This window comes from Lepisosteus oculatus, chromosome 4 (assembly GCF_040954835.1).
Source record: "Lepisosteus oculatus isolate fLepOcu1 chromosome 4, fLepOcu1.hap2, whole genome shotgun sequence".
NCBI lineage: Eukaryota > Metazoa > Chordata > Actinopteri > Semionotiformes > Lepisosteidae > Lepisosteus > Lepisosteus oculatus.
Window position 1 is genome coordinate 15,425,661 of NC_090699.1, and position 15,715 is coordinate 15,441,375.

A 15,715-nucleotide genomic window follows, 5' to 3' on the forward strand; every position below is an offset into this window, starting at 1 on the left:
AAAGAATAATCATGAATTCTGAACTACAGTGCTCACCATGAATGGGGGACATATCTCATGTGCCCTGCGATAAATACCGCCCGCATAGATTCATATGTCGTGCTCGCTTCGGCAGCACATATACTAAAATTGGAACGATACAGAGAAGATTAGCATGGCCCCTGCGCAAGGATGACACGCAAATTCGTGAAGCGTTCCATATTTTTGTCCTTCTTTCTATTATAATGGAAGAGACGGGCAGTTACTGAACATATTGCAGTGTTTGAGGGGCGTCAGTGTGAAGTGAGGTGCAGGAGAGTTTCCTTTCTATGTTGACTGGAGAAATGTCTGCAGCAGCTCCTATCACTCAGTAGATGTAAATCCAATTTACACTCCTGGTATAATACTGGAAAGCTGGAAAAGGAGGTGAAATTCTATTCTCTCTGTGAAATGAGACTATATTGTTGTGATCCAGGCGGCCATGAAGTCTAACAGCGTTTGCTGATCACATCCTGAGTGCCTTCCTCAGGGCCTGGGACAGGGGGGTGTCTGAGGTGATATTTACACACAGGCAGGTGAAGAGTCAGGTAAACACAGTGATCAAAGGGATTTATTATGGCTTATTCTGGTTAATTAACTTTATAATAAATCATAAAATCCATAATCAAGGGTTAATGCTCGACAGTAACAGAGCACAAAATCTATACAGAGACTGAAGACCGGAGGAGAGAGAACAGAAGAGAAGACACAGAGATGAAGGAAAGTCAGTATCACCCTCCTCTTCTTTAAAGCTTGTGCCATGAGCGCTTGTCCTGATCAACCCTGATCCAGTTAATTACAGTGAACAGTCCTTCTGGTCTCTTCTGCTGCCTGGAGCCCCGATCCTGCTGGGTCGCTGTCACAGCCCTGCTGTTTACAGTGGTGGATATTTCATTCTACACCTGGAGCTCTGTCTGCACTCAGAGAAACGCTGCTCAGTCCACGAGTTCATGAAACACCGGTCCTGCTGGAGAAGCGACTGCAGCCGAACAACAGCAGGTCGCTCTGAGTGTCTTTGTGTCTGAAGGACTTAAACTCCTCCCCTCCTTCCTCAGGGCCGGGCCTGAATCCTGCAGAGAGGAAGTCCCGCCTTCTCTACGGGCTCCCTTGCCATTGGACGATCGTGGTTCAGTCTCTCTGCTGCAAAGACATCTCCCAGAGTTCTCCTCTGCCTCCGTGAAAAAAAAAGTTTTTAAAAGGGTTTTTTCGCTCCATTCAGAACATCTCTTAATTGTGATGTACTGAAGAAAGACTTCTTGGAACATAGTACTGATCATATTTGTTGATGTGAAAACATAATTATGACTTCTTGGCTACAGTGCTCACCATGAGTGGCGCACATATCTCATGTGCCCTGCAATAAATACCGCCCGCACAGACTTGTATGTCGTGCTCGCTTCGGCAGCACATATACTAAAATTGGAACGATACAGAGAAGATTAGCATGGCCCCTGCGCAAGGATGACACGCAAATTCGTGAAGCGTTCCATATTTTTGTCCTCCTTTCTGTTATTATTTTTCTATTATTATTCTATTATTCTATTACATTTAATTAGCGCCATAGAGCTCCACGTCACAAGACATCCTTAATCAAATACCGATGCTGAACCGTAACACCTATATACTATACAAGATCACACCGTTCATACCAATACTCAACTTCTCTGGTTTTGCCATCGCGTACGAAATTTTATAATTCCATTTTCAATTCATACTATTTAATAGCTCTGAAATAACAGAATATCCAAACTAACAAAAAGTCCCAAATTATCGAACATCTTGTTAAGTTCTGTGTTTTATGATCGCCAACGATTGTACAAAAATGTCTTCGGCAACCAGGAATATTATTCCTCTTCAAAATAGCTCTTAATGTCTCCAACCCTAACTGCAGACAGATATAGCATTTTCATCTGACTCAAAATAAACAAAGATTTAACAACGCTGCAAGTGAGACAACGGTCTCTCTTATATAGACCATAGAGCGCAAAAGCTGGAGGATGCGGGCATCGATCCCGCTACCTCTCGCATGCTAAGCGAGCGCTCTACCATTTGAGCTAATCCCCCTCGCGCCAGTCACTCCTGCTGCGTTCTCTCACGTCACTGACTGCTTCTTCTCGCGCGCCCTCTCGAGCCCCAGCCCCGCAGACTCGGGGTTTATCCCTCTGAGCGATCGGTGCGAGTCTCACTGCACTGGTCTGTCTCCGGTCTCTGTGTACGAAGAACACATGTGAAATCAGAGAAAAGGTTTCTTGAGCGGCTCGTTGGTCTAGGGGTATGATTCTCGCTTTGGGTGCGAGAGGTCCCGGGTTCAAATCCCGGACGAGCCCACTTTTTTTTTTCTATAATTGTAGGAAGACATATCCAGCCCTCCTCGGTAGCACAGCAGAGCGAGTGTCATGAGGTTATAGCCAGTTGCTGTCGCGGAAACACCTTCACCACTCGGAGTTTCTCTGCTGCTGTCATGTATCATTATTTTAAAAATGTGTGAGTGGACGCCGAGCATCACAACGAGGGATCGAACCGTGTTTATCGCGGACTAAACACCTCGTAGTCGGCGTGGAAGGGATGAACGCGAGTGTGTGAGTGAACGTCTCATGCCTCATCTGCGAAGAGCCCAAAACAGCAGCGATCCTGCCCCGTGTGAGGATCGAACTCACGACCTTCAGATTATGAGACTGACGCGCTACCTACTGCGCTAACGAGGCTGGCTGAGAGCTGAGCATGTAGGATCCCAGCCATCCGGAACAAACTGTTCTTCCTCCTGCGCTGTTGAAACAAGATCCACTAGACTCAAGAACAGCTGCTATCCCACTGCAGTGCGCGTCCTCAACAGCTCACTGCAGGGCCTCAGACTCAATGCATGTCCACACGCTGCTCTTTCTCATGGTCTACTATGTTTTTTATCACTACTACATACTTCTCACTACTATTCCCACAACATATTGATTGCTCGTGTTGTTATTTATTGTTTGTAATGTACTGTCTCCATTGTGCGGTGGTGTCTGTTGTTGTTCGGAGAGATCAGTGAGAATAAGAATTCAAATGTACATGTGCCAATAAAATTCCCTGCTCCTTTAGTCTACTCGTTTCAGATACACAGTAGATAAGAGGTGAAGTCTTCCTTTCATCACATAAAAAAAAAAAGTGGGCTCGTCCGGGATTTGAACCCGGGACCTCTCGCACCCTAAGCGAGAATCATACCCCTAGACCAACGAGCCACATGGTGCGTGAGGGGGTTTCAAAAGGCGTGACGATTCAGTTGTCGAAATGAACATGATCTGTATGAACAGTATTTCCGTGTGACTGTTGTAAACTCAGACCATATTCCCCCAAAAGATTAAAACGCCGGGCTGAAGAAAAGGGAAGATCTCATCTTCATAACACACCGGACAAGAGACCAGAACGACAAGCGAAGTCGTATAAAGCGCATTAAAATGATGACCAGAAAACTTAGAAACGTACACCAGGCAAACAACGTTCAGAAATGGAGTAAAAAGCAAGCGTGAGTTATTACTAAGCGGTCTGAGTGTGGAATCGTGTCGTGGGTGACAGGGGGAAAAGTCTCTCCCACTTTCATCATTCCACCCCGGAGCGGATTAGAAAGGAGACAGAAACGAAACCGGTTTCCAGGCTGTAACACGCGCGCTGCCTGATCACGGGGGACGTGGCGGACTGACCGCTGTGTCCACCAGGTGTCGCCAAAGACCAGAGAGCACAGGAATGAACGAGCCAGAGCTCAGTATCTGGTGTTTCTTCGTTTCTTAGTTTCTGTTCGTAACAATAGTGACTGTAGGAGAAATGAAAGTAAGAAATTAGTTGTAAAATACATTTAATGTTTCAAAATATCTCCTGGTATAAATGAACAATTTCAGTTCATTTAAGTGATTCTACCTTGTGATAATCATGATAATACAGTTACACAGTATATTAAATACTGTGTGGATATTTGTGTTCCAAATAAAAGAATTAAGTCATGCCCCAATCACAAACCATGGTTCATTAATAAAATCAAAGCCAAGCTGAAGGAGCAGTCTGTGGCCTTCAACTCTGGAGACCCTGGGCTGTACAGGAAAGCCAGCTGTGACCTGGAGCGGGCTGTCAGACATGCGAAAAGGGACTACAGAGACTACAGAGACAGGCTTGAATCACAATGTGTGGGCATTAACACAGCGTGCCTCTGGAATGTCCTGAGGGCTATCGCTAATTATAAAGGACAAATGGGTGTTAAAACAACAGCTGCTGACCAACTAAACAACTTCTATGCGAGGTTTGAAGCTCACAACACGGCCCCTTCACACAAAACGCCCAGTGAGCCTGGGGAGTTTGTGCTGCAGCTGTCTGAACAGGAGGTACGGAGAGCTTTCGGAAAGGTGAAGCCACGCAAGGCTGCCGGCTCTGATGGCCTCCCCTCCTGCGTTTTAAAGGCACGCGGAGCACAGCTGGCCCCCGTCTTCACTGTAATATCTAACACGTCACTATCCCTGTCTACTGTCCCACTGTGTTTCAAGAGAACTACTATCGTGCCACAGCTTAAAGCAACCAAGGTGTCATGTCCGAATGCCTGCTGCCAGGTGACACTCACCTCAGTAGTCACGACGTGCCTGAAGAAACTGGTGATGGGACACATCAACAGTATTGTCCCGGACTCCCTGGACCCCCTGCAGTTTGCTTGTAGGAATAATAGGTCAGTGGACGATGCTGTCTCACTGGCCCTTCACACCAGTCTTGACCACCTGGACAAGAGGAGCACCTGTGCCTGGATGTTATTTATGGACTTCAGCTCAGCCTTCAACACAACTGTGCCAGGCAGAAAGGTGGTCAAGCTCAGGGGTCTGGACCTCAACAACTCCATCTGCAACTGGGTCCTGGACTTCCTGACAGGCAGACCCCAAGTGGTGAGGACTGGAAACAAAAAATTTCATCCCCTCTGATCCTCAACACAGGGCCCCCCCAGGGCTGCTGCCTGAGCCCATGGCTGTATTTTCTAATTACACATGACTGTGTGGCTAGATTGAACAGCAACTGCATCACAAAGTCTGCTGATGCTGCCACAGTCATCGGTCTTATCAGCAACAATGATGAAACCACCCTCAGGAGTGAGGTAGCAGAGCTGGTGGAGTGGTGCCACAACAACAACCTCGCGCTTAACATCGCCAAAACATAAGAGGTTATAGTGGGCTTCAGGAGGCACGGAGGACATCACACACCCATCCTCATTCACAGGGCTCCAGTCGAAACTGTCAGCACCCTCAGGTTCCACAGCCTCCAGATCTCTGAGAGGCTGAGCTGGCCAGAGAACACTGCTGCCATCCTCACTAACGCCCACCAGCGCCTTCACTTCCTGAGACAGTTAAGGAAGTGGGGGATGAGCACGACAACACTCACCAATTGTTACCATAATCCGATTGAGAGTGTCCTGCCCGGTGGTGTTACGGTGTGGTATGGTGGAGCCACAGTACAGGACAGAACAGCCATACAGAGGGTTGTGAGGTCTGCCCAGAAAATCACTGGGACCGAGCTACCCTCCATCGACCAGATAGATCTCGACCGCTGCCACATCCGGGCTCGATTTATACTTCGGGACCCAATTCACCCGGGCCACGATCTGTTTTCACCCCTGGGTTCTGGTAGGAGGTATCACAGTATCAGAACACTGACAAATAGATTCAGAAACAGTTTCTTCCCCCAAGCAGCCCGCATCTTAAACAGCTCATATTAGCACCTGCACTTTAAGGTACTGCACTGTTTGCACTGTCCTGTCTTGGCTGTATTATAATGTCTATTGGCTACATTTATTGTCCATGTCTGTTTGTCGTTTGTGCCTATTTTTTTTCTCTCTACTGTTACTGGCTACAGTTGAACGAGTAAGTTTTCCAATACACTTGTTGTATATGGCAAATAAAAAAATCTTGAATCAAAAATGAATAAACGATTTCAGCAGCTTGCGATTTATTATGTTGCACCCATGTTTTATATTCCTCGCAGTCATGTAAAGTATATACATATTCATATGCTGTATACATATATATATTTTCTCATATACGAGTGTGATTTGAGCTTGAAATATGTCATCTGGTAGTTTAGCGAACAGCCGGCGATACCGGACAGCCCTTCCCTCCTAGGAGTCCTATTGAGTTGAAGCTCTGCTGTGCTGTACTTTTTACCCGCTGTGTGCTCGGCACTCACTGTATTATATAATAATGGGTTGAAAGGGACACATTCTGACGTGGGTGTAATTAGGATTGACACCTCTGTGTTAGAAAATAAATAATCTATAAACCACATCGCAGACTTTCTCCTATTCTAACAGGTTTCCCGTGGAGGTGATAAGTTACAGCTCAATAAATTGAAAACGTAGCGGTGAGAGATCATCGCGTCTTTCCAGTGTTCGATGCAAAGTCTTCACAACATTAAAAGTAAGACAAGAGTCTGTCCGCTATTAAGCAAGCGCTCTACCATTTGAGCTAACTCCCCTTCCTGAGGTGGTGATCTGCTCGGTCCAATGGTGGTGAAGGTGTTTCCACGACTGGTTGTTGTAAACCAGCAGACAGCCCGCCAGCTCAAACACCTCGCTATAACCTCACAGTGAGCGAGGAGTGATCACGATGCGCACTCCGCTGTGCTACTACAGTCGTTTCATAAACGCAGAAAATACGAGGAGAGCTGGACGTATGTTCTTGCAATCATGGAATAAAACAGGGCTTGTCTGCAATTTGAAGCCGGGACCTCTCGCAACCAAAAAGCAAGAGCCAGAGAGGTCGTGAGTTTTCTGATTTCAAGTCTGTTTCTCACATGTGTGCGATCGCACAGAAGACTCGTGAGGAGTTCAGTGTGTCCGGGACGGAGCTGCTCACATGCACAGCGAGGGGGATTAGCTCAAATGGTAGAGCGCTCGCTTAGCATGCGAGAGGTAGCGGGATCGATGCCCGCATCCTCCAGCTTTTGCGCTCTATGGTCTATATAAGAGAGACCGTTGTCTCACTTGCAGCGTTGCTAAATCTTTGTTTATTTTAAGTCAGATGAAACTATGTACTAGAGAGGACAGACTCCTGTCTTCCTTGCCATGTTGTCATTGCGTCGAGCGCTGTAAGGACGCGATGACATCTCACCCCCACGTTTTCAATTACAGAGCTTAACTTAACCCTTCCACGGGAAACCTGTTAAAACAGGAGAAAATCCGCGGAGTATCTGATAGACTATTCATTTTCTAACTCACAGGGTTCAATCTTAATTAAGCCCACGCCAGAATGTATCCCTTTCAACCCATTATTATGTAATACAGTGAGTGCCGAGCGCACAGCGGGTGAGAGTACAGCACAGCAGAGCTTCGCTTCGCTTCAACAGGACTCCTAGGAGGGAAGGGCTGTCTGGTATCGCCGGCTGTTCGCTGAACTACCAGATGACATTTCAAGCCCAAATCACACTCGTATATGAGAATATATATATATACACAGTATACAGCATATGAATATGTATATACTTTACATGACTGCGAGGTATATAAAACGTGGTTGCAACATAATGAATGCCGAGCTGCTAAAATCGTTCGTTAATTTTTAATTATCAACAGGTCTAATCACTTATATCAACTGAAATCGCTGATTAATACCGCCAGATACTTTAATTTAGTAAATGTATTGTACAACTGATTTCTTACTTTTATTCCTCCTACTCTCATTATTTTGTGAATGTCCGCATGAATTGTAATAAGCACCTTAAGAAAACTCAGAAAGCGAACACCAGATACTGAGCTCTGGCTCGTTCATTCCGGTGCTCTCTGGTCTTTGGCGACACCTGGTGGACACAGCGGTCAGTCCGCCACGTCCCCCGTGATCAGGCAGCGCGCGTGTTACAGCCTGGAAGACGCTCAGGGCGAAACCGGTTTCATTTCTGTCTCCTTTCTAATCCGCTCCGGGATGGAAGATGAAAATGACGTGTGAAAGTGGGAGAGACGTTTCCCACGACACCCAGAGCGCTCAGTTATATCACATGCTTGCCTTGTACTCTATTTCTGAACGTTGTTTGTCTGATGTGCGTTTCTAAGTTTTGTAGTCATCGGTTAAATGCGCTTTCTATCACTACGCGTGGTGTTCTGCTTCTCTTTTCTTCAGCTCGGCGTTTGAGTCCTTTGGGGGGGAATATTGTCAGAGTTACAACAGTCACACGGAAATAATGTTCGAATATATATATATAATGTTCATTTCAGGTGGGAAGCTGCAACAGTCACACGGAAATAATGTTCGAATATATATAATGTTCATTTCAGGTGGGAAGCTGCGTCAGCATGTGTAGGCTGGAAAGGAACAAGTAAAAGGCTCATTTCGACAACTGAATCGTCACCCTTTTTTCGCGGTCTTTCTGAAGAGAAAGATTTGAAAACAGACTGACAAAGACACCTGAAGAAGGATCCACGGCCGAAACGTTGTGTTTTCCGTCTTTTCTTTTCAGCATGGAATAAACCTTTACTTGTTCATTTGCAGCCTACGCATGCTGACGCAGCTCCCCACCTGCACTAATGTGTGGGTCGTTTGTCTAGGGGTATGATTCTCGCGTCGGGTGCGAGAGGTCCCGGGTTCAAATCCTGACTGAGTCTAGTTCTGTCCTGTGATGACAGGAAGATGTATCAAACATACTTCTTATCTTTGTGTATCTGAAACGAGTAGACTAGAGGAGTAGGGAAGTTTATTGCCACATGAACATTGGAATTATCTTTGGACAACAACAGATACAGTAATATAAGAGCTGCTCTTATTTTTGTTATACCATGCGTAAGCCTTTGATTGATTTTAAACCAAATTGTATTTTGTGAACCTTTCAATAACCACACACAATCACTCAGAGATGAAGTATATCTCACCATCTAGAGCACTGCAAGGGTATGAGTAGACAACCTCTATATGGTCTCTTATAGCAATTAAGCTTCCTACAGATGGAAGTGGTTTCCCAATGATCCTGTGATAATGCTGAATTTTCCAGTTTTGTGAGTGTCTCAACATCAGGCTTTGGTGGTTCAGCATTGTCTTTACACTACCATTCTGCCTTGTTACACAAATATACTCTTTTCGTCCGGTATAGCAGTTCACAGTAGAATTCAGAAAACTTCTGCTAAGTCTATTTTTTCTTTGTATTATAAAGATTCTTTAACATTGTAAAGTAAAAGTGGGTTTGGTTCCTCAGCAAAATTAAGCCCTGTTGTTCATTAATTGAGGAGTGATTTGTTATGTGAGATGCCTTTTACACTGATAAAAGTTTACATTGAGGCAGGTCAGATTCTTTCCATGATTGTAGCAAGATGTTTTATCGAAATTTAAAAGCTTGGCACCACTATAACGTGACATTCCTGTATCTGTGTGGTTTTACACTGCCCTGATGGAAGCTGAAATACTTGCAGAATGGCAGAGGATGCAAAAAGTCACAGCGCAGTTTAGAGAACGTTTGCAATGAGTTTTAATCAGTTGAGAAAAAGGCTATTTTTCAGAGAACATTTGCATTAGGCTGAAATGTAAACTTTGAGAAGCATTGTAGACCTCAATTTGATTTAGGTATAAAGATTGCAATGCAACTACCCATAGAGAAGAGACAACATACAAATCACAAAATGGAGGTACACAACAAAAATAATGCTCCTATCTTGTTTCAGACGTTTGAAATCCAAAAATCACTCTAATTGAAGTGCACCTTTAGTGGTATTTCTAACCATAATCCTAGTTTATAGATAGAAATCAGTCTCAAACATTCAAAATGGTTTTTAAAACCTCTAGGAAATGTATCTTCTTTAATTTGACTACCATATGACAGCATTTTTCACATTAATGAAAATGTTGAAGTGTAACAGTGGGCAAAATTCTATGGTTCTTTTAACCCTAACCCTAGCCAGGCATTAAAAGCATGCCGATTTAACTACCATTTAACAGCATTTTTCAGCTTCATGAAAATTTGCCTAAACCAGACAGATTATTAAAGAAGATACATTTCCTAGAGGTTTTAGAAACCGTTTTGATAGTTTGAGACTGATTTTTTGGAGTTTGAAGAAAAAATTCAACTTTGATGTTTGGAGGGCTTCTGAGACACCCTGCCGGAATGCACATTTGAAACCCTAGCTAGGGTTAGGGTTAGCATTCCCACAACAGGTAGAAGTTTTTTACTGTCAGTGCTGCATTCCGGGCCCCCAGTTATCTTTAGGATGAGTGATAATTTGCTCCTATCTGCACTTTTAGTTTTCGGACAGTTTTGGTCACCTTTTTGGATATTGCCCTATCCATTGATTTCATCCAAAACTGAGCCAGATGAAAAGTGTGAAGAATACCTGTTCTAATGGGTAAACTCTCTTCATTTTGTCATTTAAAGTGCAGCTAAAAGTGCAACAGCGGGCAAAATTCTATGGTTCTTGTAACCCTAACCCTAGCCAGGCATTAAAAGCATGCCGATTTAACTATCATTTAACAGCATTTTTCAGCATCATGAAAATTTGCCTAAACCAGACAGATTATTAAAGAAGATACATTTCCTAGAGGTTTTAGAAACCGTTTTGATAGTTTGAGACTGATTTTTTGGAGTTTGAGGAAAAAATTTAACTTTGATGTTTGGAGGGCTTCTGAGACACCCTGCCAGAATGTACATTTGAAACCCTAGCTAGGGTTAGGGTTAGCATTCCCACAACAGGTAGAAGTTTTTTACTGTCAGTGCTACATTCCCGGCCCCCAGTTATCTTTAGGATGAGTGATAATTTGGTCCTATCTGCACTTTTAGTTTTCGGACAGTTTTGGTCACCTTTTTGTATATTGCCCTATCCATTGATTTCATCCATAACTGAGCCAGATGAAAAGTGTGAAGAATACCTGTTCTAATGGGTAAACTCTCTTCATTTTGTCATTTAAAGTGCAGCTAAAAGTGCAACAGCGGGCAAAATTCTATGGTTCTTGTAACCCTAACCCTAGCCAGGCATTAAAAGCATGCCGATTTAACTACCATTTAACAGCATTTTTCAGCTTCATGAAAATTTGCCTAAACCAGACAGATTATTAAAGAAGATACATTTCCTAGAGGTTTTAGAAACCGTTTTGATAGTTTGAGACTGATTTTTTTTGGTTTGAGGAAAAAATTCAACTTTGATGTTTGGAGGGCTTCTGAGATACCCTGCCGGAATGCACATTTGAAACCCCATCTAGGGTTAGGGTTAGCATTCCCACAACAGGTAGAAGTTTTTTACTGTCAGTGCTGCATTCCGGGTCCCCAGTTATCTTTAGGATGAGTGATAATTTGCTCCTATCTGCAGTTTTAGTTTTCGGACAGTTTTGGTCACCTTTTTGTATATTGCCCTTTTCAGTGATTTTATCCAAAACTGAGCCAGATGAAAAGTGTGAAGAATACCTGTTCTAATGGGTAAACTCTCTTCATTTTGTCATTTAAAGTGCAGCTAAAAGTGCAACAGCGGGCAAAATTCTATGGTTCTTGTAACCCTAACCCTAGCCAGGCATTAAAAGCATGCCGATTTAACTACCATTTAACAGCATTTTTCAGCTTCATGAAAATTTGCCTAAACCAGACAGATTATTAAAGAAGATACATTTCCTAGAGGTTTTAGAAACCGTTTTGATAGTTTGAGACTGATTTTTATTGGTTTGAGGAAAAAATTCAACTTTGATGTTTGGAGGGCTTCTGAGATACCCTGCCGGAATGCACATTTGAAACCCTAGGTAGGGTTAGGGTTAGCATTCCCACAACAGGTAGAAGTTTTTTACTGTCAGTGCTGCATTCCGGGTCCCCAGTTATCTTTAGGATGAGTGATAATTTGCTCCTATCTGCACTTTTAGTTTTCGGACAGTTTTGGTCACCTTTTTGTATATTGCCCTATGTAGTGATTTTATCCAAAACTGAGCCAGATTAAAAGTGTGAAGAATACCTTTTCTAATGGGTAAACTCTCTTCATTTTGTCATTTAAAGTGCAGCTAAAAGTGCAACAGCGGGCAAAATTCTATGGTTCTTGTAACCCTAACCCTAGCCAGGCATTAAAAGCATGCCGATTTATCTACCATTTAACAGCATTTTTCAGCTTCATGAAAATTTGCCTAAACCAGACAGATTATTAAAGAAGATACATTTCCTAGAGGTTTTAGAAACCGTTTTGATAGTTTGAGACTGATTTTTATTGGTTTGAGGAAAAAATTCAACTTTGATGTTTGGAGGGCTTCTGAGATACCCTGCCGGAATGCACATTTGAAACCCTAGCTAGGGTTAGGGTTAGCATTCCCACAATAGGTAGAAGTTTTTTACTGTCAGTGCTGCATTTCGGGTCCCCAGTTATCTTTAGGATGAGTGATAATTTGGTCCTATCTGCACTTTTAGTTTTCGGACAGTTTTGGTCACCTTTTTGTATATTGCCCTATCCATTGATTTCATCCAAAACTGAGCCAGATGAAAAGTGTGAAGAATACCTGTTCTAATGGGTAAACTCTCTTCATTTTGTCATTTAAAGTGCAGCTAAAAGTGCAACAGCGGGCAAAATTCTATGGTTCTTGTAACCCTAACCCTAGCCAGGCATTAAAAGCATGCCGATTTAACTACCATTTAACAGCATTTTTCAGCTTCATGAAAATTTGCCTAAACCAGACAGATTATTAAAGAAGATACATTTCCTAGAGGTTTTAGAAACCGTTTTGATAGTTTGAGACTGATTTTTTTTTGGTTTGAGGAAATAATTCAACTTTGATGTTTGGAGGGCTTCTGAGATACCCTGCCGGAATGCACATTTGAAACCCTAGCTAGGGTTAGGGTTAGCATTCCCACAACAGGTAGAAGTTTTTTACTGTCAGTGCACATTCCGGGTCCCCAGTTATCTTTAGGATGAGTGATAATTTGCTCCTATCTGCACTTTTAGTTTTCGGAGAGTTTTGGTCACCTTTTTGTATATTGCCCTTTTCAGTGATTTTATCCAAAACTGAGCCAGATGAAAATTGTGATGAATACCTGTTCTAATGGGTAAACTCTCTTCATTTTGTCATTTAAAGTGCAGCTAAAAGTGCAACAGCGGGCAAAATTCTATGGTTCTTGTAACCCTAACCCTAGCCAGGCATTAAAAGCATGCCGATTTAACTACCATTTAACAGCATTTTTCAGCTTCATGAAAATTTGCCTAAACCAGACAGATTATTAAAGAAGATACATTTCCTAGAGGTTTTAGAAACCGTTTTGATAGTTTGAGACTGATTTTTTGGAGTTTGAGGAAAAAATTTAACTTTGTTGTTTGGAGGGCTTCTGAGACACCCTGCCGGAATGCACATTTGAAACCCTAGCTAGGGTTAGGGTTAGCATTCCCACATCAGGTAGAAGTTTTTTACTGTCAGTGCTGCATTCCGGGTCCCCAGTTATCTTTAGGATGAGTGATAATTTGCTCCTATCTGCACTTTTAGTTTTCGGATAGTTTTGGTCACCTTTTTGTATATTGCCCTTCTCAGTGATTTTATCCAAAACTGAGCCAGATGAAAAGTGTGAGGAATACCTGTTCTAATGGGTAAACTCTCTTCATTTTGTCATTTAAAGTGCAGCTAAAAGTGCAACAGCGGGCAAAATTCTATGGTTCTTGTAACCCTAACCCTAGCCAGGCATTAAAAGCATGCTGATTTAACTACCATTTAACAGCATTTTTCAGCTTCATGAAAATTTGCCCAAACAAGACAGATTATTAAAGAAGATACATTTCCTAGAGGTTTTAGAAACCGTTTTGATAGTTTGAGACTGATTTTTTGGACTTTGAGGAAAAAATTTAACTTTGATGTTTGGAGGGCTTCTGAGACACCCTGCCAGAATGTACATTTGAAACCCTAGCTAGGGTTAGGGTTAGCATTCCCACAACAGGTAGAAGTTTTTTACTGTCAGTGCTACATTCCGGGCCCCCAGTTATCTTTAGGATGAGTGATAATTTTTCCTATCTGCACTTTTAGTTTTCGGACAGTTTTGGTCACCTTTTTGTATATTGCCCTATCCATTGATTTCATCCAAAACCGAGCCAGATGAAAAGTGTGAAGAATACCTGTTCTAATGGGTAAACTCTCTTCATTTTGTCATTTAAAGTGCAGCTAAAAGTGCAACAGCGGGCAAAATTCTATGGTTCTTGTAACCCTAACCCTAGCCAGGCATTAAAAGCATGCCGATTTAACTACCATTTAACAGCATTTTTCAGCTTCATGAAAATTTGCCTAAACCAGACAGATTATTAAAGAAGATACATTTCCTAGAGGTTTTAGAAACCGTTTTGATAGTTTGAGACTGATTTTTTTTGGTTTGAGGAAAAAATTCAACTTTGATGTTTGGAGGGCTTCTGAGATACCCTGCCGGAATGCACATTTGAAACCCTAGCTAGGGTTAGGGTTAGCATTCCCACAACAGGTAGAAGTTTTTTACTGTCAGTGCTGCATTCCGGGCCCCCAGTTATCTTAAGGATGAGTTATAATTTGCTCCTATCTGCACTTTTAGTTTTCGGAGAGTTTTGGTCACCTTTTTGTATATTGCCCTTTTCAGTGATTTTATCCAAAACTGAGCCAGATGAAAAGTGTGAAGAATACCTGTTCTAATGGGTAAACTCTCTTCATTTTGTCATTTAAAGTGCAACTAAAAGTGCAACAGCGGGCAAAATTCTATGGTTCTTGTAACCCTAACCCTAGCCAGGCATTAAAAGCATGCCGATTTAACTACCATTTAACAGCATTTTTCAGCTTCATGAAAATTTGTCTAAACCTGACAGATTATTAAAGAAGATACATTTCCTAGAGGTTTTAGAAACCGTTTTGATAGTTTGAGACTGATTTTTTGGAGTTTGAGGAAAAACTTTAACTTTGATGTTTGGAGGGCCTCTGAGACACCCTGCCGGAATGCACATTTGAAACCCTAGCTAGGGTTAGGGTTAGCATTCCCACAACAGGTAGAAGTTTTTTACTGTCAGTGCTGCATTCCGGGTCCCCAGTTATCTTTAGGATGAGTGATAATTTCCTCCTATCTGCACTTTTAGTTTTCGGACAGTTTTGGTCACCTTTTTGTATATTGCCCTATGTAGTGATTTTATCCAAAACTGAGCCAGATGAAAAGTGTGAAGAAAACCTGTTCTAATGGGTAAACTCTCTTCATTTTGTCATTTAAAGTGCAGCTAAAAGTGCAACAGCGGGCAAAATTCTATGGTTCTTGTAACCCTAACCCTAGCCAGGCATTAAAAGCATGCCGATTTAACTACCATTTAACAGCATTTTTCAGCTTCATGAAAATTTGCCTAAACCAGACAGATTATTAAAGAAGATACATTTCCTAGAGGTTTTAGAAACCGTTTTGATAGTTTGAGACTGATTTTTTGGAGTTTGAGGAAAAAACTCAACTTTGATGTTTGGAGGGCTTCTGAGATACCCTGCCGGAATGCACATTTGAAACCCTAGCTAGGGTTAGGGTTAGCATTCCCACAACAGGTAGAAGTTTTTTACTGTCAGTGCACATTCCGGGTCCCCAGTTATCTTTAGGATGAGTGATAATTTGCTCCTATCTGCACTTTTAGTTTTCGGAGAGTTTTGGTCACCTTTTTGTATATTGCCCTTTTCAGTGATTTTATCCAAAACTGAGCCAGATGAAAAGTGTGAAGAATACCTGTTCTAATGGGTAAACTCTCTTCATTTTGTCATTTAAAGTGCAGCTAAAAGTGCAACAGCGGGCAAAATTC

The 15,715-nt window shown here is 42.5% G+C and overlaps 1 protein-coding gene and 7 non-coding genes across 8 annotated transcripts in view; 4 read left to right on the top strand and 4 right to left on the bottom strand.

Annotated features, from left to right (window-relative positions):
• The window catches only part of LOC102689789 (butyrophilin subfamily 1 member A1-like), a 402,034-nt gene that overhangs the window by 18,229 nt on the left and 368,090 nt on the right, over positions 1-15,715 (bottom strand). The window lies entirely within an intron of this gene.
• On the top strand, positions 100-206 carry LOC138238474 (U6 spliceosomal RNA). The gene has a single exon (XR_011189525.1). It is a non-coding gene; the product is annotated as a U6 spliceosomal RNA (small nuclear RNA).
• On the top strand, positions 1,408-1,514 carry LOC138238475 (U6 spliceosomal RNA). The gene has a single exon (XR_011189526.1). It is a non-coding gene; the product is annotated as a U6 spliceosomal RNA (small nuclear RNA).
• Positions 2,010-2,082, bottom strand: trnaa-agc (transfer RNA alanine (anticodon AGC)). The gene has a single exon. It is a non-coding gene; the product is annotated as a tRNA-Ala (tRNA).
• trnap-ugg (transfer RNA proline (anticodon UGG)) lies at positions 2,274-2,345 on the top strand. The gene has a single exon. It is a non-coding gene; the product is annotated as a tRNA-Pro (tRNA).
• Positions 2,651-2,723, bottom strand: trnam-cau (transfer RNA methionine (anticodon CAU)). Its single transcript has one exon. It is a non-coding gene; the product is annotated as a tRNA-Met (tRNA).
• trnap-agg (transfer RNA proline (anticodon AGG)) lies at positions 3,165-3,236 on the bottom strand. The gene has a single exon. It is a non-coding gene; the product is annotated as a tRNA-Pro (tRNA).
• trnaa-agc (transfer RNA alanine (anticodon AGC)) lies at positions 6,884-6,956 on the top strand. Its single transcript has one exon. It is a non-coding gene; the product is annotated as a tRNA-Ala (tRNA).